This window comes from Gorilla gorilla, chromosome 14, assembly GCF_029281585.2.
Source record: "Gorilla gorilla gorilla isolate KB3781 chromosome 14, NHGRI_mGorGor1-v2.1_pri, whole genome shotgun sequence".
NCBI classification, from domain to species: domain Eukaryota; kingdom Metazoa; phylum Chordata; class Mammalia; order Primates; family Hominidae; genus Gorilla; species Gorilla gorilla.
The window spans coordinates 114,611,033-114,634,284 of record NC_073238.2 but is presented as its reverse complement, the minus strand read 5'-3'; the positions used below and the strand labels follow the sequence as shown (position 1 = coordinate 114,634,284).

Genomic DNA, 23,252 nt, shown 5'->3' with positions numbered 1-23,252 from the left:
TTTTCCTCTCTCCCTTGAAAGTTGGTACATGCTTAAGGTTAGGAATCATAATAGTAAAATATGCTATTATAATGGCTGCAGACAGGAGCTCAGCCTTTCATCTTCTTTCAACTTGGCAAATATTTGAAAAACAAGATTGGGGGGAGGGGGGAGGGATAGCATTTGGAGATATACCTAATGTTAAATGACGAGTTACTGGGTGCAGCACACCAACATGGCACATGTATACATATGTAACTAACCTGCACGTTGTGCACATGTACCCTAAAACTTAAAGTATAATAATAATAAAAAAAGAAAAACAAGGTTAAAGCCGGGCGTGGTGGCTCACGCCTGTAATCCCAGCACTTCGAGAGGCCGATGTGGGCGGATCATGAGGTCAAGGAGATTGAGGCCATCCTGGCTAACACAGTGAAACCCCATCTCTACTAAAAAAAATACAAAAAAAAAAAATATTAGCCGGGCGCGGTGGCGGGTGCCTGTAGTCCCAGCTACTTGGGAGGCTGAGGCAGGAGAATGGCATGAACCCAGGAGGCGGAGCTTGCAGTGAGCGGAGATGGCACCACTGCACTCCAGCCTGGGCTACAGAGCGAGACTCCGTCTCAAAAAAAATGAAACAAAACAAAACAAAAAACAACAAAATGATTTAAAAAAATTTGCGACTTGTAAATCCACACATTATTTTGTTGTTCTGAAAAGAAAATTTAACATTTTATATTTTTAAAATTTGGGGGATCCTATCATATAGTTTTTTGTAACTCCAGATATTAGCTTAGAAATAGGTTTCAACATGAGTGATTTTCAGGCATTTATTCAAACATTTCCTCCTACTTCAAAAATACATAAAAACGTGATATGACTGCTTTCTTAAAGGATTTACCGAGATTATATCCTTTGAGTAAAGTGATCCTGAACTCAGTCTGGTTGTCAGTTTCATTAGGAAGGAAGTCGCTCATCTTGGTCTAAATATTCTCCAATGCCCCGTAATGCGGACATTGCTTTCAAGGAGCCATGCTTTCAAGGAGTGCCCAGATGGAAGCCCTTTCTAACGACAGTTGGAAATATTCTAAGAAAAATTAATGCTATTTTAGAGTTACTAGTGGTAGGTTTTAAGATAAAACGTCTTTGTGGGCTTGTAATTTTTCCTGGGTAGCAAAGTGAAATTCGCAAACCTTGGGGCTCTCTTCTCAACCTTCTCAACCTCACATTTCTTATTTCACATGGCCTTCTGTCTAGTAACACTATACTTACACATTTAAGAACCATGCATTTAGGCTGGGCATGGTGGCTCACGCCTGTAATCCCAGCACTTTGGGAGGCTAAGGCAGGTGGATCACGAGGTCAGGAGTTCGAGACCAGCCTGGCCAACATGGTGAAATCCCATCTCTACTAAAAATACAAAAAATTAACCAGGCGTGGTGGCGCACACCTGTAGTCGCATCTACTCAGGAGGCTGAGGCAGGAGAATCGCTTGAACCTGGTAGGCAGAGGTTGCAGTGAGCCGAGATCGCACCACTGTACTCCAGCCTGGGCGACAGACAGAGCGAGACTCTGTCTCAAAAAAAAAAAAAAGAAAAAAGAAAGAAAGAAACATGCGCTTATAGTTCCTCATGGCTGAGCCGCAACCTCGTTCTCTTGGAAGTGAGATATTTTTGAAAGGAAGTGTTGACTAGAAAGTGATGGGTCAGGGCTGTGTCTAGGATCAGGTTGTTCAGATAGGAAGGAAGGAAGAAAGTTTTGATGCTATTTAGAAACCTGACTTTGACATTTTGGGCTAGCAGCTTGGTTTACTGGAAAAATGAAGAAAGACAGTTTTTTCTCACAAAATTGTGATATGGGTTAGAAGAATACTGAAGAATTCAGTGATCGAGCCTTTGATACGGACAGTTGAAGTGCAGGAGACAGTTGCCAACATTTTGTTGAAGTCATTCATATACATATCTGAATCATAAATTAATTCTAAATGAGTGACATGCTTTTTAGCTTGCCAGAATTATGGAATTGCTGAGAGTAGAATGCTGTAACCTGAGCATCTAGTGATCAGACTAACCCTGGGTGGCCTGTCTGGTCACAGAACATGAGGACTCTGTGTGTTTGGAGGTTGGGCAGGGTCTGGAAGGTGACAGTATTTTGGGGGTGCTCTATTAGTCAGGAAGTCATGGGAATTTGCCTGCCCTGTTTGTCATATTTGGTTTTTGTTTGTTTGTTTTTGAGACGGAGTCTCGCTCTGTCGCCCAGGCTGGAGTGCAGTGGCACAATGTTGGCTCACTGCAACCTCCACCTCCCAGGTTCAAGTGATTCTCCTGACTCAGCCTCCCAAGTAGCTGGGATTTCAGGCACCACCACCATGCATGGCTAATTTTTGTATTTTTAGTAGAGACAGAGTTTTGCCATGTTGGCCAGGCTGGTCTTGAACTCCTGACCTCAGGTGATCTGCCCACCTCTGCCTCCCAAAGTGCTGAGATTACAGGCTTGAGCCACCATGTCCAGCTGGTTTGTCATATTTGTGTTTGAATTTGGCTCTACGTGGATTCTGCGTAAGATTTAAGTGTCTTAGTTGGAAAAAGCCTCTGCATAAACGTGCACTGAGGAATATTTGTAACAAAGCTGGGAGCCAAGTAGGGAACTGGCATAGAGATTCTTCTAGACACATGGGCAAAGGATAGCTACCACAGAAAACGGGCAGATATGTGGGATTAGAGTGAGAGGGGTAATTCAGGCGAGGAAATGAGCTGGTCTCTTGTACCACCATATGGCAGGTGAGGCAGATCCCCAAGATGAGGGTAGCGGTGTTCCTAGGAAGGGGAGACCACCACACCCCTGCCCTTTCTTGGCAAAGTATACCAAGTGCAGATTACACTAGAGACAGCCAGGCCGATGCCAAGCTTCCCGCTGGATGATGAAGGCCGTGGAGATGAGGAAGAGACACAGAGAGCGAAGATGCCAGAGGGGTTAGAAGTGAGGAGTTTACTGTAGTGGGGCACACAGAGAAAATAATATTTGATGGCAACTGGGCGGCTCGTGGCAGGAGATGACCAGCTTGGAAGTCCCTGCCATTCCTGACCCAAGGGCTGTAGGGGTCAGCAGCTCAGGCACACACCTGTAACCCATCCTGCACACTGACTGGGAAGTTCTGGTCTAGTCAACGTCAGAAATACATAGTGAAAAGACAGGGTCATGGAGCCCTTTGAGAATCTGATGGAAGTTATGGGCCTTCTCCCCAGAAAGCCCACAGATGTGACACACCCATACAATTGTGCTCACTATTTCAAGGGATTTATGAAAATGCTCATCTACTTCTTTATTTTTATTTTGAGACAGAGTCTCACTCTGTCACTCAGGCTGGAGTGCAGTGGTGTGATCTTGGCTCACTGCAACCTCCACCTCCCAGGTTCAAGTGATTCTCATGCCTCAGCCTCCCGAGTAGCTGGGATTGCAGGTACACACCTGCAATGCCAACATGCCTGGCTAATTTTTATATTTTTAGTAGAGATGGAGTTTCACCATGTTGACCAGGCTGGTCTTGAACCCCTGGCCTTAAGTGACCTGCCCGCTTCGGCCTTCCAAAGTGCTGGGATTACAGATATGAGCCACTATGCCTGGCCAAAATGCTCATCTAATTTTGTATCTTATGATAAGAACCTTGGTTGGAGATTATTAAAGAAAGGGTGTTGATGAAGAAATGAAGGCCAATTCACTTGAATAAATTCAGCAACTAGGATTTAAAAAGTCCATCTAAAGAAGGAGAGAATCACAGACTCTTAGGGCATTCAAAGGCTCCATAAACCTCTGGCTTTGGAAGTGGTTCAAATGCTAGGGATACCAAGCAGAAAATATCCAGGTCAGGTCATTAGATCCAAACAATCGAGCACATTGCAATGGTTGAGCAGATCGCTCGGCTCCGTGTTGGCTACTTTTTAAAGGTCCTGATGTTAACTTGGTCAGGATAATAATTTGGTAAATAGTCAATGGCACAAGTTTTATTTCTGTATCCCTCCTTCCAAACATTTTTCCCTGGGAGGGACCCTTCTCTAGTTTTCTCGGTATGCATGGCGGAATGGGGAGCGTGTGGTGAGGTGTGCTCTTGCACGGACTTCCAAGATTGACAGTGGCTGCCTGGGTACTTATTGTCTCAAGGACTCTGCCACCCAGTGCATAATCAGTTCTGAGCCACTCATCTTCGCTCGCCCATATGCCCCCTGGAAGCACCCGTATTGCTGAAATGACATGTATCGAAAACAACGAGACAGTCAGGGCTCAACGCCTTACCAACTATTTGTGAACCAAAATAATAACCAGATCTCAAAAGACTAAATGGTGGGCGAGGGATGGAGTGTCAGTACTACCTTAGAAAATATGTGACTTGTGTTAGTTGAATCTCAGGTCTGACATCATGTGAAAGTGCTTTCTTTGCAAAATACAGCCTAGGGGGAAATTTTGCCAGTGTCTTGCTCTGGTGAGTTAATATGCATTTAACCAGTTTTATAACAGATTATTTACCAACGGGAACAGAATGCCTTGGCACGGGTTGCCTTTGAGAGAGCTATTCTATTGCTCTGGTTAATTCCATATTTCAAAATAATTTCCACATACTCCTGGTGGATGTAGGTTCTCTCAAACTCTTCCCTCTACTGGTGAAATGGGAGAACTGGCAAGTAGGTGAGATTATGTTGCCCTCTGGTGTCTGCCAACCCAAAAGAAAGAACTAGAACTCAGGAAGGCGATGAGACGTAGAAGGAGGGTAGAAGGTGCTCCCCGTCGAGAGAAAGATAAAGATGGAGAGGTTGCGGATGAAGAGGGAGGAAGGGAATGAGCTTGGTGTCCTCTGCCCGTTGGACCTTCTTCTCTTGGGTGAGTGACAGGATTCCAACTACTCTTCCTGTCTGAGGAGGAAAGTGACACCTCCAGGGCTATTCGCCTGATGAGTCTGGGGCCTCTGTGATTTGTGATGGAGAAGTAGGCTCATCGGGGGGTGGGACCTGGCCATTCTCTGCAGGGAGCCGCTGGGGAAATGAGCTGGGTGATGGCCACCCATAGTCCCATCCTTCAGGTTTGGCTGAATAGGAGAATGTCCCTGGGACTGGGAGTGGGAGGGAAATAGCCCTTGTCCTTGGGGGAAACTCTTGGCAGTTATGACATTATTAAAAGTACAGGGATGGCGAAGGGGAACTCGCTGGTTGTCCACTGCAGGGGTCTTCACACCTGGTAGCAGTGGCCATTTTAGACTGTGGCCCTTTGGAGCTCTCTCAAGAACATCCTGCCAGGAGGGCAGCTCCAGAGAGCACGATGGAGAGAGGGAATTTCTTCCCCCACAGGGAACTGAGTCCAGCCCTCCGCCCTCAGAATTGCAGCTACTGCCTGAGGACCCACCTGTGTCTAGGATGGAGACCAGGATTTTCATTCTCCTTAGGGAAACCCACCAATAACCTCAAATGTACTTCTCATGGCCTAGCCTGGGGCACCCGGCTCCTCCCCTCTGGGCCCGTGTCTGGGCTTTGCCATGCTTGCCAGGCACCCGGGGGAGCAGGGTGTGGTAAGCCCAGCCAGCCTGTTATTACATCTTGTATCATCTTCTGATGTGCCTATCCTGTCATTGACTTTTGATGCCCTACACAAGAGCAGGCATTACATCTTCTTGCCACAAACTATGGCAAGTCTGTGGAAATTGTTGATAATTTTTCTTACAGAAAGACCATTGGCTGGGCATGGTGGCTCACACCTGTAATCCCAGCACTTTGGGACGCCAAGGCAGGCAGATCACCTGAGGTCAGGAGTTCGAGACCAGCCTGGCCAACATGGTGAAACCCCATCTCTACTAAAAATACAAAAATTAGCTGGGCGTGGTGGTGTGCGCCTGTAATCCCAGCTACTTGGGAGGCTGTGGCGGGAGAATCGCTTGAACTCGGAAGGCAGAGGTTGCAGGGAGCCAAGATTGCACCATTGTACTCCAGCCTAGGGGTCAAGAGAGAAACTCCGTCTCAAAAAAAGGAAAAAGAAACAAACAATTGATGACTATTCATAGAAACTGATGGCAGCTAGGAGTAAAAAGGTGGGCAAATTTGGGCAGAGACACAGGGAGGCAGAGCGCTCCATCTTTGGTCAGGGTTAGTGGAGACCATGGAGCCATGGGAGGAAATCCTTTGGGTGCCTCAGCCCTGTGGGCCTGGGGAGGGGACCTGGTTACCCTGGTTTCCTGGAAGGAGGCTGTGGGGAGGCACAGGAGGGGAGTGAAGCTGGGAAAAGGAAGCACCTTCAGCAGCAAGTTTCTTTTGTAGATTCTCTTGGGTTTTTCAAATCCTAGTTCAAAAGCCAGTAAAGAGCCATGAGTGTTGGCATGTTTCTGTAGTCCCAGCTACTCGGGAGGCTGAGGAGGGAGGATCACTTAAGCCCAGGTGTTGGAGGCCACTCTGATTGTGCCACTGCACTCCATCCTGGGCAATAGAGGGAGACCCTGCCTTAAAACAAGAACAACCACACACACACACAAAAACAAAAAACCCAAAGCCAGTAAAGCTGGGATTTCTTTTCTTACTTCTTTTTTTTTTTTTTTTTTGAACAGAGTCTCGCTCTGTTGCCCAGGCTGGAGTGCAGTGGCGAGATCTCGGCTCACTGAAACCTCTGCCTCCCAGGTTCAAGCGATTCTCCTGCCTCACCCTCCCAAGTAGCTGGGATTACAGGTGCCCACCATGCCCAGCTAACTTTTGTTTTTTTAGTAGAGGTGGGGTTTCACCATGTTGGCCAGGCTGGTCTCGAACTCCTTACCTCAAGCGATCTGCCCGCCTTGGCCTTGCAAAGTCTGCTGGAATTACAGGCGTGAGCCACTGTGCCCGGCCAAAACTGGGATTTCTGATGTAATCCCCAGGCTGACAGAACTCTTGAGTGAAATGGGGATAATGGTCTAGCACTTAGCTCCCAGTAAATTCAAAGTATAGTTATTGAATGAATGAATGAATGAATGGAATATTGCAATTGATTTTGTTATTGGTTTTTGACTAGAGGGTATGTATATGGATGGTAAGTAAGAAGAGAAAATGGGAAAACAGATTTTGTTTTAAAAAACTGTATGACCACGTAGGAAACATAGGTTCAGATTATAGTTGTAGAAACTCTGCAAGACTAGGAGATGTAAAAGAAGGTTAGAGTGAGGAAAGAAAGCCAGCAGAATAATTTTCAAAGATAGCTAATTCATGGTCTGTAAATTATTTTATTTAATCTTCATGCAACTGAAACAGAAGCAGGCATAATAATTTTGCAGGCAAGGCAGTACACAGGGGGTCGGGCCAGCACCTCCACCAGGCACTTGCTGATTCCCTCCTTGATATTTTCCCCACAGGTGAGACCAGCTTAGGCTAGTGACTATGAATGTCCAGCGTTGACTTTTAGGGAAAACATGCTGCAGAAGGACATCCTGCACCCTCCATAGCGGGGGTATGATTCCCCCCATTGGCCGAGGTGCCCGCCAGCTGGGCGATGCCTTTGAACTTCTGGGCTTTGAGTGCCCACGCACCCGGCCACAAGTCACCTTCCCCAGCACTTGCTCCCTCTGAGGAAGCGGCATCTACTCTAGCACGGGCTTTGCCTGTAACCTTTAGTGCTGTTTTCTAGAAAAGGATTTGGTGAGGTTCATTGTATTCAGACTGGGTTGTTCTTTTAGAAACTGGTCTGTGCTGTCTTCATTTTATTTGCCAAAATATGAGCTACAACGCTACGGACTGATCATTTTACTAAATCTTTCTCCTTCTCCCACTCCTGTCTGTCTTTGTAAGTCAAAGCTATTTTGCATTATGCGAGCAACAAAATGATTTACAAAATGAGAGACAGGGACAATCTATTCTAACGGTTAGATGGCAATAACAAATATTTACACGAGCCTGGCTGATGCTGACTTTTGGAGAGCGCGCGCTTGTCAACTGAAAGCTGGGGAAATGAGCCATGGGAGGCCAGCCTCTGGTGTTCTGCTGGACAGCCTCTTGGGCCAAAAATAATCTTTGTTTTTGTTTTAGAGTCTGTATCTGTAAAAAGAAGCTAATAGCTTGGACCCCTCTGTCAGTAATGCTGTGCAGAGTTCCCAGTTGACTTTCATAAGCCTAAGCCTCAGAGCTGGGGCTTGGAGGTTGGTGGGAAGGGGTGAAGGTTTGCGGGGAAGGTAAGTGAGTCCCTCTAAGGAGCTGCTGAGGGTGTCCTGGGCCCGGGGTCCTGGGGAATTTGAACTCCTGCTAGGCCTCATTTTTTCCTTTATCTCCTTTCCTCTCTCAAATAATAATGTCCTTGTGAAGAAAAAATATTTATCTTATTTTATTTAATTTTTTATAAAGACAGGGTTCTTACTATGTTACCCAGGCTAGACTCAAACTCCTGGGCTCAAGCAATCTTCCTGCCTCAGCCTCCCAAGTAGCTGGAACTACAGGTGCATGCCACCTCGCTCAGCTACAATTATTTTTAAAATTAAAAACTGGGCTGCGCATGGTGGCTCACGCCCGCAATCCCAGCAATTTGGGAGGCCAAGGCAGGAGGAACGCTTGAGTCCAGGAGTTCCAGACCAGTCTGAACAACATAGCAAGACCCTGTCTCTGTAAAAATACAAAAAATTAGCCAGGCATAGTGGCGTACTCCAGTCTGGGCGACAGAGTGAGACCCTGTATTTTTTTTTTTTTAATTAAAAACCAGCAGACTTTGATATATGCTTCTTGAATTCTCCTGCTGGGTCTCCCACCTTGCAGGATCCTCCTGCAGCCCAGTGTTGGGGTGTAGGAGACATAAGAGCTGTTGGGGTCAGACTATAAACCTGCTTACTCTGGCTGATGGATCAGTAGCGGAGCTTTGCTCTGTAATATTTGTATGGAAAATGCAATGTTTGCACAATGAAGCCCACCAGATTTTCAAGTGGAGGGAGTGAAGCCAGTTTACAATCAATGATAACAGCTTTCCCTGGCTGCCATTACCCCAAATAGTATCTTATTTCAGCAAAATGGTGGCAACCAGCAGGAGGTCCGACAATGCAGATTTTAATCAGAAAGTTTAATTTGATATACAATTCACAGTTTGTGCACAGTGAGAAATGTTTCTCACTGCATGAACTTTCAGGACTCAGCTCTGAGCAAAGGAGTTTCAATTTATGTAACACCTTTCTCAGCAGACAATACCCCAAAGCACTTCCTGGTAAGAGATGGCTTGCATTGCTGGGAAGCCACCGCAGAAGCCTTTCTTAAAATTACCCAGGATATTTATTTGGAGCAATTAAAAGAAGCGGCTGCATTTCACACAAATCTGTTTTTAATGTAGACATTAAATCGGCTGAGATTTCAATGCAGAGTCTCCCAGTCTCCAAGAACTCAGCTGCACCGTGTTCTTTTTTGCATAGATTTGCTCCCTTGTAAGGCAAACTTTCTGCCTGGGCTCATTTTGTTTTCCCAGTTGGCTTGTAAACTCTCGGAAGAGAACCCTATAATGGAAATGTTGACAGAGCCTTTTACACGTAGGGCGCTGGGCTGCAGTTGTTGAATGGCAGGCTGGGCCCAGGAAGAGTGGCTGGGTGTGGTGTTTGCCTCAGCGACTCTTGACCGACAGATAAGAGTCAATCCTACGCCAGCTCACGTGGGGAGGAGAGGAGGCTCTCGCGGCTGTCCTGGGGATGACCGAGAGATGCCAGCGCTGTGCTTGAGCATTGCCTGGGTTTGAAGAGTGCAGGGCCAATTCCTCTGGAACAGAGAGCAAGAGGATGTGGTGGTGGGGGAGCGTAGGCATACACCTGGTGACAGCAGGCCAAGACAGAGTGAGAGGTCAGAGGGAGGCAGAGTCAGAGGGAGGAGGCAAGTTCTAGGGAAGAGGCAGAGTCAGAGGGAGGAGGCAAGTTCTAAGGAAGAGGCAGAATCAGAGGGAGGAGGCTGAATCAGAGGGAGAAACAGGGAGGAGAAAGAGAGGGGAGAAACAAGTTGGAGGGAGGAGGTGGAGTCAGAGAGAGGAGACAGAGCCAGAGGGAGGAGGCTGAATTGAAGGTCAGAGACAGAGTCAGAGGGAGGAGGCTGAATTAGAGGTCAGAGACAGAGTCAGAAGTCAGAGGTAGAGTCAGAGGGAGGAGACTAAATTAGAGGTTGGAGACAGAGTCAGAGGTCAAAGGCAGAGTCAGAGGGAGGAGACTGAATTAGAGGTTGGAGGCAGAATCAGAGGGAGGAGGCTGATTAGAGGTCAGAGACAGAGTCAGAGGGAGGAGGCAGAGTCAGAGGGAGGAGGTTGAATTAGAGGTTGGAGACAGAGTCAGAGGGAGGAGGCTGAATTAGTAGTCAGAGGCAGAGTCCGAGGGAGGAGGCCAAGTCAAAGCTTCTCAGGAACAACTTTCCAGTTGGAGGGGGGACAGGAAATTATTACTGAGTTGTCCACACAGAGGGCCAGCTGGGAGGAGGTAATGAGAGTGGCTCCAGAATAAAGCATCTCAGGTAAATGGGCCCTGCATTAGAACAGCTGGAGAAGGCCAGTGGAGAGACACTGTCCACCTCATCTTGCCCCTAGTCCATGCCAGAGGGCACCCTCTCCACTTATGGGAGGAAAATGCCCACTCCAATGCCCACTCCCATCATTTCCTAAGGTTCCCTTCCTCCCCACCCCAGGTTCCCTCCCTTCCCAGCCCCACCAGCTCTCACTGCTTCCCAACTGTCTGAGCCCCTATGATCTGGCTTTATCTACAGCCAATGCTGTGTGTGAGTCGGGGGCAAGAGTGGCTTCACCAGGAGCATCCAGCCCTCTCTTGGCCATGGCTCCTGTTTATGCCGGGACCCCAGGGAGGAAGTCTTGAGGGCCTTGTTCCTGACTGGTGGGAAGCCAGGCTGGATTATTGATCATGGCTCTACCATTTCTGGAGAGCCCATCCCAGCTGGTCCGTGTACAAACATTATTGCACTTAATCCTTGCAGCAATCCCCACAGGGAGGTCTTATTTACCCAGGAGGAATCTGAGGCTCAGAGAGGTTAAGCAGCTTGCTTGGCTGAGGTCACAGAGTTAGATAGTGGCTGCAGGACTGCACCCAAAGCCTATGCTCTTTCTTCTGCAAACTGAAGAATCTGTAAGGAAAGGCCAGGTAGAACCTACTCTATTGCTGTTCTCCCTACAGGTAGAACCTACTCTATTGCTGTTCTCTTGGGAGTGGGGCCCAGAAGGGCATTTGGGGAGCTGGGCATCAGTCATGGGAGATAGGCAGTTGCAACGTGGCTCCTGGCAGCAGGGAGCTTGGAAGGCAGCCCAGTGTGTCCGATGAAGAAAACAACCTTGAGGCTGAACATACAGATAAGGTTTAGTTCAGAGACACCAGCAGGTCCTGATTAGTAGTCACTACTTGGGACCCTGTTTGGAAAAGGATTCTGAGTCTGAATCTAGACACAGTTGGAAAGGATACTGAGCCTGAATCTAGACATAGTTGGAAAGGATGCTGAGCCTGAATCTAGAAATAATTGGAAAGGATACTGAGCCTGAATCTAGATGCAGATGGAAAGGACACTGAGCCTGGATCTAGATGCAGTTGGAAAGGATACTGAGCCTGAATCTAGACATAGTTGGAAAGGATTCTGAGCCTGAATCTAGACATAGTTGGAAAGGATTCTGAGCCTGAATCTAGACATAGTTGGAAAGGATTCTGAGCCTGAATCTAGACATAGTTGGAAAGGATTCTGAGCCTGAATCTAGATGCAGTTGGAAAGGATACTGAGCCTGAATCTAGATGCAGTTGGAAAGGATACTGAGGTTAATTAGCAATGTCTGCCCTTGACCCAGAGGGGAGTAGCAGTTGTTTAGAATGTATTTACAATCCATGTGTAGGTATTTTTCAGCATTGACAGTTTTCTTCTTCTGACAAATACTCATTATTTTCCACAAACAGATAGCAATCTAACTGTTCCTTCTCTTATTAACCTGAGTCCACAGCATTGGAGTGGTGTTGGGTCATGAGTCCTATCACAGGAGAAAAATCAGTCATTTACAAAGGCAAAGCCAAACAGAGAGTTCTTGATGAGAGTTTAAAGTTCAGAGGACACAGGAAATATTTATTTGTTTCATGTATTTTACATTTGTTACTAGTATGTGCTGGGCACTATCCTGTTTTACAAACATTCACTCACTAACAACCCTATGAGATGAGTTCCAGTAATATCACCATTTTACAGAATGAGACAACTGAAGCTCAGAGAGGTGAAGTAACATGTCCAAGGTAACACAGCTTTGTGTATTCGAGCAGTCTAATAACAGAGTCTTCGTGATTAAATGACACCGTGCAGCCTCTCTGCCATGTACATATTTCTGTCTTGCTTTTCCATATGGTATTGTGCCTTCTTTGCTTCATGTTTGTTTTCCAGACTAGACTGAACTTTTGAAGGGTTTTCTGTTCCGCTATGTCTAGGTACCTGACATAAAGGAAGAGCTGGACATGACTACTGAATGTTAGTGCTATGATTTTAGGAATTAATCACATTGAATTTGAGTTGTTTTTTGTTTGTGTTGGCTCACTAGCATGGGCTTGTGGAATGGGACTCTGAGTTACATATTTCTATATCCTCAGCCTCTAACACAATATAAAGGAGAACACCTCCCATTTGTTTATTTATTCATTAACTCATTGATTCATTCATTCAATGAAAATGTACTAGGGGCAGGCACCATGCTAGTTGCCAGGAACGAGCAAAGTAGACCAACTTTCTGCCTCTGTGGTTAAATCCAACCTCACAAGAGTATGATATAGAAAAATGATGTTGATATTCTTTAAATTGGACACACTTGTCTGTTCTACAAACAATACTACTAGATTACTTTGCATTGCAACATATCAGTTCCCTCCCTACCACACTGTGTGGTGAAATAACTTTGCAAACAGCTATTTTATTCCTATTTTACCTTACTAAGGGCATTGGTTGCCCATATTGGTCAGATCTAATATTCAAAGCTCAGGAAAAGCTTTTTGGTGCAGAGCCGATGGAAGAATGATCAGGCTTCCACACTGCGAGACGGGGCTGCTTCATTCCTTTTGTTATATGAAAAGCTTCAAGCATTATTAAGTGATGACAGAGTACACTTGGCTTCTGGTCTTTCTTTGAAGGCTGGCCTGTAGCATGCTGCTTGGAAGCAGGAACGATTCCACAAATGGTCAGGGAGCTACCCTCCTCCAAACCTCCCTTCATACCACGTCCAGGTGTGTAAACAGAGCAGATGGGCCTCTGCCCAGAGGGAAGGGAGTTCTGAGAGCACAGAGCTGGAGCCAAGCATGACACCTTTCGGGATTTCTGTTTCTGCCGTTTCTCTACACCAAGGCTGGACCTCAAACATTCTCTCCACTCCTTTGCAAGTTCTCTGTAGCTATTGAGGATGTCAGTTGCATCAGATTCCTCCTTGTAGAGAAGGAAAAAGCTCTTTCCAAGAACCTGCAGGGAACAGGTGACTGGAGCTCAGGTTACTTTTTTGCCAATCAGAGTGCTGTTCACCACTCAGCACAGCCTGACCGTCCTCCCCGGGATGAGAGGTGCCCATGGGGCGCAGTCAGGAGGAGTCCCTCGCAAGCCCATGCCCAAAGTCTTGGCATCTGGATGTTTCAAATCATATGAAACCACATGCTGCCGCTCTCTATTCAGGGTCTTTTTAATTGTTTTTGAGATGGAGTCTTGCTATGCTGGCCAGGCTGGCCTCAAACTCCTGAGCTCAAACTGATCCTCCCACCTCAGTCTCCTGAGTAGCTGGGACTACAAGCAAGCACTACCATGCCCAGCTTTATTTATTTATTTTTTAGAGATAGAGGGGTCATGCTACGTTGCCAGGCTGGTTTTGAACTCTTGGCCTCAGGCAATCCTCCTGGTTCAGCCTCCTGAGTCTCTGGGACTACAGGTGTGACCCATCATGCCCAATTAAAAAAAAATTGATGTATAGTTAGTGAAAAAATTGGAAATACAAAAATGTAAAAAGAAGAAAAAATAAAAATCACCAGTAGTCTTATCACCCAAACACTACAATTGCTAACATTTTATTGTATTTTCTTCCAGTGTTGTGATTTCTTTTTAACATGGTTATAATCACAGGTAATAATTATAGGAACCAACACTTGTCCAGTGCCTACAGTGTGCCAGGCCACTGTGCTTTGTATGTATTAACTCATTTCAGGCTCAAAAGAAACCTTAGGAGGTAGGTACTATTATTACCATTTCACAGATAATAAGACTGAGGCACAGGGATGTTAGGATCTTGCTCAAGGTTACTTAGCTAAGAAGCCTAAGAAGCAGGAGAGCCAGGCAGTTCAGCTCCAGACTCGCATTTGCAGCTTGGTATGCATCAGAACTTGACTTTATAGGAAAAGCATTTTCTTATCACCTTCAGAAGCACCAGTTTTAGTGGCTGTCTAATATTCCATCAAGTAAATGTCTCCCGATTGACTTAGCCATACCTCTGTAATTTACATGATGCAACTGTGAATAAAGTAGTATTTGCCAATGAGGCTTTTTTGATATTCTGGATTACAGAATTTCTTTAGGATAAATTCCCAGATGTAGACGCAAAGGGTCAAAGAAAACAGTAAACTCTGCAGATGCAAGAAGCCAAGTATTTTCCAAGCCACCCGCTGTGGGGCTGCCCATCCTTGGAGGGATTAATTCTTTCTTAATCCTCAAGAAAGGATTAATGCATTTGTTAGGCAGAAAATGTTTTAATGTTTTAAAATGCTCTCCAGCCCAAATCTGAGTCATCTTGTAATAATAAGAACTCAAGGCCGGGCACGGTGGCTCACGCCTGTAAACCCAGCACTTTGGGAGGCTGAGGAGGGTGGATCACCTGAGGTCAGGAGCTCGAGACCAGCCTGGCCAACATGGAGAAACCCCATTTCTACTAAAAATACAAAAATTAGCTGGGTGTGGTGGCAGGCACCTGTAATCCCAGCTACTCAGGAGGCTGAGACAGGAGAATTGCTTGAACCCGGGAGGCGGAGGTTGTAGTGAGCCGAGATCGCACCACTGGGTGACAGAGCAAGACTTTGTCTCAAAAAAGAAAAAAAAAAGAAAACTCAAAAAAGCTCTGGAGGTCCTTCAGTTCCCATTCAAATTCTGATTTTCACTCACACTTATTTTCCTCACATCTGATTATTCTTATGTAAAACAACAATAAAATGAAATCTTAACAGACATTTTTCTGATTTGAAAACTTGTAAATGTCCATTTTAGAAAATAGGGAAACTCCAAAATCCCCTGTAATGACATTTACTTATTTTATTGTTTATTTTATTTCTTGATGATCACAGTGACAGGTGCTCATTGTAGTCCATTTGGGATGTACAGGAAAGTATAAAAGGAACAAAGTGAAATAACCAAATGGAGGCAAACTTCTCAGCATTTTCCCTTTTGCCATTAAACATGTTGAATCTGGCAGAGTGTCATGGCTCATGCCTGTAATCCTAGCACTTTGGGAGGCTGAGGCAGGTGGATCACTTGAGCCCAGGAGTTCAAGAACAGACTGGGCAACATGGTGAGACCCCGTTTCTACAAAAAATACAAAAATCATCTGGGAGTGGTGGTGCAGGCCTGTAGTTCCTGCTACTTGGGTGGGGTCCCAGCTGAGGTGGGAGGATGGCTTGAGCAGGGGAGGGCGAGGCTGCAGTGAGCCGAGATCGTGCAGCTGTACTGCAGTCTGGGCGACAGACAGAGAGACCCTGTCTCAAAAACAACCACCACCACCACCACAACAAAACATGTTTGATCTAAAAAAAAAAAGCAAAAACAACAACCAAAAAAACCCTTTTTTATGGCTGCATGAAAATTTCCATCTAAGGTACTTTTAGATTTCTTCCCCCTTTTCTTTCTTTTTTTGGTCTCACACCTGGAGCTCGGTTCTTGGCTGACTTGCAAGTTTGCTTTGAAGGATAATGAAGAATAATTGGAACAGAATGGAGGTGGGGGAGGGTGGACAGCATAAGAAAGGGCTCCACTGGCCCCAGCTTTCACTTCCTAGAACAGGGCCAGAAGGGCCCTAGGGCGGCTTCAAGACACCCTTTTGGCCAGTCACTAACACAGTGATGTCATGTCACTCACCACAGGCACATAACAGAAGCTCAGTAAATGTGTGCTGGAGGGCAGATCAATGGACGGATTTGACACAGGTCGCCATGTATGAACTTTACCCTCTTGTTGTAACTCTACAGTAATGGTCATTGCAGCTCAGCATTCCCTTTATTAAAAAAAAAAAACAGGTATGCATCTGTGATCCTAGGTCCCGGCCTTATTAAGATCCTAGAGGAGTGACCAACCAGAGGTCTTTTAGCCCAAGGCAGATAGTTGTGATCAAAGCTTTCTGGATCTCTCCCGGGAGGTCCTCGGCTGGAGAGAACAGCCTAGGACCAGACCCTCCAGTGTGAAGCGCCCCCTTTCCCTCTGAGACCTGTGAGCAGGCCAGCCCTGTGGGGAAAGAGGCAAAGGAGGCAGATGTGGGGGAGCAGAAAAGGTGGGAGAGGTGTACTGTTCTGGGGGAGGCAGGGTGGGAAAAGCTGTCTTTGCAAAGATGGCTCAAAGCCCGCTGAGCTCCCAGTTGAGCTTCTTACAAGAGGGAGGCTGCCCTTTCAGGGCCTCTTTTGCTCTCTTGAGACCCCCAGGGAGGGCAGCTAAGCTCACCTCTGCCTTGGGGGGCTGTGGGACTCACTTGGCTGAGCTGTTACTTGACGTCTTTGCCTTCATTTTCATAAAAACTGTACAGTTTTGAGCTGACACTGGGAAAAATACTGCTTTTTACTTATATGCTTTAAGCATATATGAGAAAAATTAAATTATGGAATATTAGTTATGAAGCACGACGCTGCCATTTTAGAGGCCACACTTTTCTTTTAGGTGACATTTACAGGACAGCCATCCATACACGTGTGGCTGATTTTGAAAATTATAGCATGAGACATTTCAACATGATGGCTATTTCAGCCTCTTCTGCAATCATTCAGGGATGTGAATGTGTATAAAATTAGAAATTAGGTCATGTGTGAGGAATCAATCAACTCTTCCTTATCAAATCAATTCATGAGACCCAAACATAATTATGGAAACTGGTTTGAACTTTGCTTTTTAAAGTTTAGCATAGCCAGGAATTCCCAAATCATGTTACAATGTTGCCCCTTTGACTGCAAATGGAAAGGGCCACATTTCACCTTTCGAGGTCTGGGAGTTCTGTCTGGCTGTTTCTCTTTTTAATCTGCAAAATGAGGGGTTAGACTAGAGTCTGATTTAATTAGTTTGGGGTAGGGCCCAGATATTAGTGTTTACTAAAAGCCCAAGAAATAATTCTAATATCAGCCAAGATCCAGTCCATTGGCTTAGGTGACCTCTAAGTCCTTCTTTGGCAACAAAATGCTGTGCTTTTTATAATTAAAAAGGTGTGGGGTTTTTTTGTTTTTGCTTTTTTTTTTTAAAAGAGGGGTCTCACTCTGTCATCCAGGCTGGAGTGCAGTGGCACGATCACAGCTCACTGCAGCCTTGAACTCCTGGGCTCAAGTGCTCCTCCTGCATCAGCCTCCTGAGTAGCTGGGACCACAGATGTGTGCCACCATGCCAGCCTAATTTTCTTAAATTTAATTTTATTTTGTAGAGATGGGGTCTTGCTTTGCTGCTCAGGCTGTAATTTAAATTTTTAAACAAAAGTAAGTAAGGAAATCAGATTCATTTTGCAGATAATGCTACTTAAAAACATCTTCTTCCTAAATTCAGATTTCATGGAAGTCCACAAATTAAACTTGCTTCATACGGGACGCGAACTTCACAGAGTATTTTGGGCAGATCTTACGAATTTAGAAAAGCTGTGTTTGCTTCACATTTTTATATTCCTAAGTGAGTTTTAAGCCAGTTATCCAAAACAAATTTATTTTTCACCTTTAAGAGTCAAGATGTCAACGTTTTTGATTTCCAGGTGGAAATCATGGAAATCGAAAGGATCAAGAAGAAATGTTTACGGATAGAGAGAGATAAGAAATAGAGACACTGACTTTTTGCTATTTGCTAAGGATGACAATTCCCTGTGTGCATGTGTGTGTGCGTGTGCGTGTGTGAGTGTGTGTGAGTGTGTGTGTGTGTCAGTGTGTTTGCAATGAGCCTCTGCTGGGATGGGGGAGGAGTAGCCAGTGCTGGGGGAGCACCTTAAAGGAACTTTAAAGACAGATGGTGGCAGACTGCGGCCATGGGGCCAGCAGGCTCCTGATTTCATGGCAATGTCTGCCTAGCAACCCTCCTTATTGAAGACCAAGTCTCCAGAACTAGCCAGGTTTTAAAATGTAGTTCAACTTTGGAGATGGTTTTTATTTTCTTGTTATGAAATCGAGGCTCCTGCACTAAGAACTCAAATGATTGCATGCCTGTGTCTGCTCATGAAGACGGTCTGTGGCAAAGTGATGCTAAGGTTGAAACCCATCCATTGATAGGTCACAGGAAATAGAAAGATCCAAGTTCAGTATTTGGATTAGAAATACAAGTCAAAGACAGAACACTGCCATCAGAAATGTGCGATCCTAAAAGATATTTATTTGAAAGTTTTGAAAAAAGTAAAGCTCATGCCCTGGGGCTTCTGGGAGTATGTACAAAATACAATAATTAAATTAAGTCCAGCAGTTAAAGTTCCTCATAAAAAGAAAAAGCTGGAGTGCTTCCCAATGGGGAATGCTTGACTTAAAAGGAAGGTTTTACTCTGTGGCCTGAAGGTCAACAAACTGGGACTCTGTGGGAATGGATAACATTTCTTAAAGGGGTTCTTAGGTCTTCGTTTTGTTGAAAGAAAATAAAAGTAAAAAGGGACAAGTTTTGAAAATTCAAAAAATGAAGGTGCAGTCCTAAAATCATCACAATTTTTATAAATGCTACACTGGAGGCTATGAAAACATGTTCTCTTTTCTGAGCACTAATCCAACACATATGCCCTTTGAGAAGGAAGAGAAAAAAGGCCAGTGGCGCCTTCTGAACAAACCAGTTTAAAATATGCTGATTTTCATAGGCAGTGTGCATGCAAATTCATAGCCCATTCATTGGCTATTTATTTTGAAAACATTTACCTTAAGTATTCTCATATATTTGTCAATTTAAAATTCCTTATATGACACAAAGACTGATCATATTTTAAAAACGCTTTTATGAGGCAAAATTATGAAAATTATCATCTTGGGTCATATTCTTATAACCTAAAATGGAATGTTTCTCATAATTTGAAAATATCTGTTTTTATACTAATCATTTGTTGTTACCTTTCTGGTAATATCTCCCCCAAAAGGAATAAGGTTAAGAATATGATAGAAATTACATTTTATGAGTTTATACTGTTATAAAAGGTATACTTTATGAGTTTGTATGTACATGTAAACTTGATGTGAAGTTAAACTTTCTCATTTCTAAGCATCACTCTAGGCTCTCAAATGAGTTTCAATCACCAATTTGCAGATCATCATCTTCCTTATGACTTACATAGAAGCTGAATGTTGGCTTTGCATTAAGAGAGCATGATCAAAGGCAGGATATTGGGAATAGCAGCTTTGACTTTGGGAGGCCGAAGTGGGTGGATCACTTGAGGTCAGGAGTTCGAGACCAGCCTGGCCAACATGATGAAACCCCATCTCTACTAAAAATACAAAGATTAGCCAGGCATGGTGGCGCGTGCTTGTAATCCGAGGTACTGTGGAGGCTGAGGCAGGAGAATCACTTAAACCCGGGAGGTGGAGGTTGCAGTGAGCTGAAATTGCGCCACTGGACTCCAGCCTGGGTGACAGAGCAAGACTCCATCTCAAACAAACAAACAAAAAAAAACAAAACAAATCCAAAAAACCAAAAACAAAGAAATAGCAACTTTGGCAGCAAAATTTAATTTACTAACTAACTAAGCAGCCTCATTGACATTTCTACTTTGATTCCCAAAGTACAGTATTATCTGTCTGTGCACTCGGGGTCTCTCTCGGGGTCTCTCTGGTAAAATGGACACCGTAAATGTCCTGTGCCAAGCCCACAGTCGAGGAAGGATTGCGGAATGTCCTGCAAGCAGCTCATGGCCTAAGACATTCGATTTACCTCCAAAACACACACAGAATTAGAAAAACATAGTTTGCCCGTGTTGTTTTCTTTCCTACATTTGTTATTTTTGCTTTTGGAATTGTAAGGGGAGGAAGGAAGAGAAGGTAAAATTACAAGGCAGAAGGAAGAATCTAGCAGGACTGGATGGAAGGAGAGATGATGCAAAGAACGGTGCCCATGGGGGATGGAGCTTGGGAGTGAGGCCCGCGGCCAAGAGGTGGTGTCGAGGGAGCCAGCTCAGCATAGCGCTGCAGCCTCTGTCCTTGGCGCTGGCATCCACGTCATGCCTGCCCCGGGCCTTCTTCCCTCAGACAACCCAAGACATTTTCCAGCCATTCAGACCAGCCCCCAGCAGAAAATCCTGCAAAATGTGCAGGGGCATGTTGAGTCTGGGAGGCAGGTGCTCAGGGACCTACAGGGGCCGGGGGACATCAAGGTGTATTGCGAGGTGGCACTGGCCTGGTGGCAGAGCTTCCCGGCTGTGTTTTTGATGACTGGTTGTTTGAATTGTGATGAATTCAGATATCTTTGCTGGGGTCAGGCACTGTCTCTGAGGGAGGCAGTTGCTGAAAAGGAGGCTTCGTTATTTTTCTCATTGTTTCAAAACACACATTTGGAGCTTGCTCACCCTGCAGAATTGATGAACTGGGGAACCTGATGTGGAAGCACGAATCTGAGGAGCTTGAGGAGGGAGGAAGCTGTGTGGTTTAGTGGAGAGAATTTGGAGAGTTTAGTGGTAGTCTTGGTTTTGCCAGCAGTGTGACCTTGAGCAAGTCCCCTAGCAGGGCCAATAGATGCACAACTCCAGGAGGTGCCCCTAGCATTGCATTTTTTTCTATGTGGATGGTGCCCCCTTCAGCCAGGAGTTGGTACTGCATAATCCTCCAGCCCTTAAGGGTCTGCAAAATCAGGGGACTGGCCAAAACGATCAGATAAGAGTTTACAGTCAGAACATCTCCAGCACTGAGAGAAACTTCCATAGGCCAGCAATGGAGCTAGGAGATTGTTAATAACAATGACAACAACAAAAGAGCAATGCAGCTCCCCAAAATGCACGTGGCTGTGGGAGTGTGCCGCCCTTTCTGGTATGTCCCAGAATTTGAACACGTTTTCCTGTGAGAGCATATACTTCATCTAGTAATGAAAGTAAATACGAAGGCCAGGCCAGGTGGCTCATGTGTGTAATCCCAGCACTTTGGGAGGCCGAGGCGGGTGGATCACCTGAGGTTAGGAGCTCGAGAGCAGCCTGGCCAACATGGTGAAACCCCATTTCTACTAAAAATACAAAAATTAGCAGGGTGTTGTGGTGTGCCCCTGCAATCCCAGCTACTTAGGAGGCTGAGGCAGGAGAATTGCTTGAACCCAGGAGGCAGAGGTTGCAGTGAGCCAATATCTCGCCACTACACTCCAGCATGGGTGAAAGAGTGAGACCCTGTCTCAAAAAAGTAAATAAATAAAAATAAAAATAAAGGAGAAAATGGGGTTCGCTGCGTAGAAATGCATATTCCAACCACTCTGCGCAGTGGGATTCCCAAACTCTACTGTGTGCAGGTTTGGCCCCTGGGTGGAAGTCACTTGATCTTTACTGAATGCCTACTACGTGCCAAGCATGATGCTAGCTGCTTTAAAAACACTATTTATTTATTAGTTTTTCTCTTTATTTTACATTCATTCTTTTAAAAAAATTATTTTAAAAAATTATGGTAAAATATAAGAAACAAGATTTACAATTTTAACCACTGTGGCATGAAGTACATTCGTATCGTTGTGCCACCATAGCCCTCCTCTTCTCCAGAACTTTTTTCATCTAGCAAAAATGAAACTCGGTACCCATTAAACAGTAACTCCCCATTGCCCCACCCCCAACCCTGGCAACCACCATATGCCAGGTGCTTTTGAATACAGTAGTTCATGTAATCCTCCGCCACAGGTTAGGAGCTCTAGAAGCAGATGCTCAGACAGAGTTTAGGGTGCAAGATGCCAGGGAACAACATCCAGGAAAGGAAGGAGAATTCAGGATTAGTGTGAAGGAGAAGTTGAATGGCCAAGCAGACCCAACAAAGTCTTGGCTAACCCCACTGGAAACTCTGGCATGTGTGTCCCACCTCTGGCCAAAATGGTGGGGGGCCCTGGAAGGGTCTTGGGCAAGGCAGCGGGGTGGGGAGCTGTCTGCTGACTGCATCTCCCCAGCCCGGCAAGTGGAGATCCTGGAAGTGGCGCATCTCTCTGACTACCACATCCTCACAGGAACTCTTGGAGTTAGGTGTTTTTATTTGGGTAGCTGAAGAGACTGATGTTCAGAGAGAATAAATGGCTTCTTCTTCTGTCTGCACGTAACCTAACCCATTAGTGGTAAAGCCAGCATCAGAACCTAAGTGGAGGAGGGAGACTCAGGTCCTGATTTTAATGAATACATTTTCCACAAGCTCATGCTGGGGATGAGAGGCGAGAGCACGAGAGGGATCAGAGATGTGTGACAATGTCCAATATTCAAGGCATCCACACTATTTTTGGGGACACACACATCTAAACAACCACTATAATGAAAATCCAATCCATGCAACAGAAGGACTAAGGGAAGAGCAGCAAGTTGTCTCTAGGGGAGCTGGGAGGATCTCACAGGAGTGGCTTTCAAGCTGTGTCTTAAAGAATGCTTTGGCGTTTGTTGGGTGTCATAGAGAGGGAGGGTTACAGCTTGTGCAAAGGCTTTGGAAAAGATCAGTGTGGACAGTGGCCAGGGCCTCTTGAGAGAGCCATGCTGTCACTGATGTGGGTACACAGGGGCGGGGGCAGGCAGTGGCTGGAGCTCCCTTCTGCCAGCCTGGGAGAAGCTCCCGAGAGCCGCCGCACGAATTCCAGGCCGTGGAAATTACATGGGGAAAAATGGATGTGCTCTTGTCTTCCTTTGGGGGTTTGGGTTATTAGCCAGCACAGTTCTCCCAGAAAATCGAAGCCAGAAGTTCATGTTGGTTTTTACGTTCTTCCTTTCACAGAACTCAAAAGACCATCCCCCTGCCCCTTTTTAACATTAAGCCAGATGCCTAGAGTATGGAGTCTTCGGAAGAAACTCTCCACCACAAAGCTCTCTAAAATGGAATGTTCATTTTTCTCTTGATTCTATTAGTGTGTCTGATTATGAAGGAAATTTGATTCTGTGTTTAAAAACAAAACAGAACCCAGCCAAACCAGCTATTTGGCGTTATGTAAACCAAAGAAATC

At 45.4% G+C, this 23,252-nt stretch overlaps 1 protein-coding gene across 2 annotated transcripts in view; it reads right to left on the bottom strand.

Annotated features, from left to right (window-relative positions):
• Window positions 1–11,996: 11,996 nt before the first annotated feature.
• The window catches only part of CLYBL (citramalyl-CoA lyase), a 302,823-nt gene continuing 291,567 nt past the window's right edge, over window positions 11,997–23,252 (bottom strand). For both annotated transcript variants that reach the window (XM_063697478.1, XM_063697479.1), the window contains one exon: window positions 11,997–13,397. The gene's annotated coding sequence lies outside the window, so the exon portion shown is untranslated. The remainder of the gene's footprint in view (window positions 13,398–23,252) is intronic.